At 31.0% G+C, this 3303-nt stretch overlaps 1 pseudogene; it reads left to right on the forward strand.

Annotated features, from left to right (window-relative positions):
• Nucleotides 1-414: 414 nt before the first annotated feature.
• Nucleotides 415-568, forward strand: LOC145284088 (U2 spliceosomal RNA; annotated as a pseudogene).
• The last annotated feature ends 2735 nt before the right edge of the window (nucleotides 569-3303 follow it).

The raw sequence follows: 3303 nt of genomic DNA on the forward strand, positions 1-3303 counted from the left end.
TGGAATGCGGAATTCAAATTGTAGAGCAGATTTTTTTTAGTCGCGTGCAAGCGATTCTATAAGTCACTCGGTCGGTCGGTCGGTCGGTTTGTCCGTAACACTTTTGTATTTTGCCTTTTTGGTTAAGATCGAAGGTCTGTTGTTACTAGAGGCTGTTCTTAGCTTTTTAAGCTTTTCTTGGCCTTTTGGCCAAGATCAAAATGTAGTATCTGTTTCGGCAGATACTACATGGCAAAAACCATATGTGGGAGCAATCCCATATATAAGACCTTGGTCAATGTAGGGGCAACCCTTCATACCAATTGTCATTATCCAGCTTCCCTAATCCCCGGGGAGTTGGCCCCCATTTCCCCTTCACTCCTCACATTAAAAATCGGCTTGTGCCTAATTTGCTCGGTGGGGGAGCAAATAAATACCCTTTTCTTGGCCTTTTGGCCAAGATCAAAGTGTAGTATCTGTTCTTACTACATGCTGTACTTATTGTGATATAAAGTGGGGGATCACTTTTCAGTATCAATTTAATGTAAAATGATCACTCACTTTACAACCAGTCAGTCTCAAAGCCATTCAAATCATTCTCCAGATCATTCAAGTTGTTTTTGAAGGATTCCAGTTATTTTTTAAGCATTCAAGTCATTCTTAAGGTCATTCAATTCATCCTTAAGTTCATTAAAGTCATTCTAAGTCGTTTACTTTTTATTTATTTAAGTCATTTCAGACCATTTTTCGGTCATTTTTGTTTATCTTTAAGAATTTCATGTCAATCCTATATTCACGCATTCATTAATTACACGAGAGCACGCGACTAATGGCTATCGGCCTTGTTTATTTATAAACATACTTATTTATTAGAATTAGATAGCACAAGTTTTGTTATTTACAATGATAGTGGTGGTGATGCCTAGATGTATATATATATATATATATATATATATATATATATATATATATATATATATATAGTGGGTGACTAAAAAAAAAACAGAGGACATTCAATTGTTTTTCTGAGCATTTTAAAGTCAACGGAGAAAAACAGACCAAAGACCCTAGTGTTTTGATGTGATGTTTTGAATATAATAAACTAGTTATGACCAAAGTTTCATTTCATTCGGACAAAACACTAAGAAACGGGGCCTAATTAGAGTTGGGGCCCGTTTTCGTGGGGTCACCCTATATATATATATATATATATATATATAATCTTCGAAACGAGAAAGACCGGCAGAGCGTATCGGTTGCACGAACTACGTAGGTTATCTAAAATTGTGTTTGTTTTTCTGAAGTTTAAGGTAAACGTCTGATGAGTACGTGACTAAATATGCAGCAACAACATCATTTTGCAGATTTGTTAGTCGCAATGCGAAACAATTTTGTAATGGCGACCTTTTGAAAAGTAATAAATGACCAACTGGGAAAACTTAATATTTGAAATTTGGAAAATTATTATATTGCATTATATATGCTCTGGAACCCAATAAAAAGACATTCATTGAGGTTGGATTTTTTCCAAATTTTTCAAATTCATATAAAAAATTTTTTTTCATTATAAAAAACTTTATTTATTAGAAAAGATTTCAATCCATTACGATTGGTATGCACAAACTGGGTACGTTTCAAGTAAATAATTAACGTATATATATATATATATATATATATATATATATATATATATATATAATCTTCAGAATCTATATATATTTCAAACAATATATATATGTATATGCATATATATGTATATCATCTTTAGAATCTATATATATACATGCATATATATATATATAAACGAATGTATAGGTGTATATATATGCATATATGTATATATATATATATGCATATATATACACCTATAAATTCGTTTTTTTGTGTGTGTGTATTGATATTCATATTAACAACCTTTTTTCTATTTATTTAAAAATAAAATACAATGTTCTTATATATGGGTTGTCGAAATGCATTCACTAGCAAAAGATCTAGCTAATTTGCATATTCTTTTAAACATTCATTTTAATTAATTCCCTATTAGTTTTTTCGGTTTTCTTATGGGATGATCATCTAGAGTTGACTATTACGTGTAATTATATTCATGCAGATATTAAACATGATTTATACTTGCATAATATTTGCGTAAATTCTTTACAGTATATATATATATATATATATATATATATATATATATATTTATATATATATATATATATATATATATATATATATGGCTTGATCGTAATAAAGATATCTGTATTAATGTGCGTATCATGCGACTGAGTCTCTGTTAGGATGAAAAATAACGTTCACTTTAATCTGCATTTTCGCAGACATGGCTATCATTTTATTTTACGACACATTATCATTAAAACGTACTGTTTCTTCTGAGATCCATAAGCGTTGCAATAGACAAAATGATCAGCTGTATTTTTAGGAAGAAGTCATCGCCATACACAAGCAAATGCGCACATACATACACATATTGCAAACAACAACAACAACAACAACAACAACAACAACAGCAGCAGCAGCAGCAAAAACGAGAATGAAAAAAAAATGGCGTTTTCTTTTGTTCAAAAGTCTTCTCGTACTCAAATGTGCTCTTCAATGTGGACATTAGATTTGTTGCCAAATGGGAAGCAGCACATTTTTAGTAGATGATAAATTGCTTGGGAAATTGTTGAAAAATACGAACTAACACATATGAAAGGCAGCGCATACAGCGATTCTGTTATTCTCTGAAAACGTTTACGTATAAAACGTAGACGCGTACAGTTACAGATGGCACAAATAATCTGCAATATTCTTCCATCTTTCCGAATCCTGTGCCCTGTCTTACATCAATAAACCAGCAGTGGCAACGATAATTCGACAAACGCACCTGAACAAGGTCAGATGTTACAGCGACAGAAACGTTGTAAGAATAAAAACCAAGATGGTATAATTTAAATAATGCAAAATATGAATGAATTAAATAACAATGGGACACAGGCTCAATCTGGTACTGTTTTGAAAGGAAACCAATCACTGTGCCACTTGTTTTTACAGTATTCATATGTATGGAATAATTTATGTCAAATATCAACTTCCAACGTTTAATATCTCGAAAGTGGATAGTGGACTAAGACAACTTTTATCCGAACGATCTGCAACACTATAGGTTTCCGTTTGGTATATATATATATATATATATATATATATATATATATATATATATATATATATATATATATATATATATATTAGCGATGGGACGATTCAATATTTTTCCCGATTCCTTCCTAAATTCCCGATTAGCATACAATTATTGATTCCGAT

Source organism: Euprymna scolopes, chromosome 1, assembly GCF_053919585.1.
Source record: "Euprymna scolopes isolate OS-2025 chromosome 1, ASM5391958v1, whole genome shotgun sequence".
NCBI lineage: Eukaryota > Metazoa > Mollusca > Cephalopoda > Sepiida > Sepiolidae > Euprymna > Euprymna scolopes.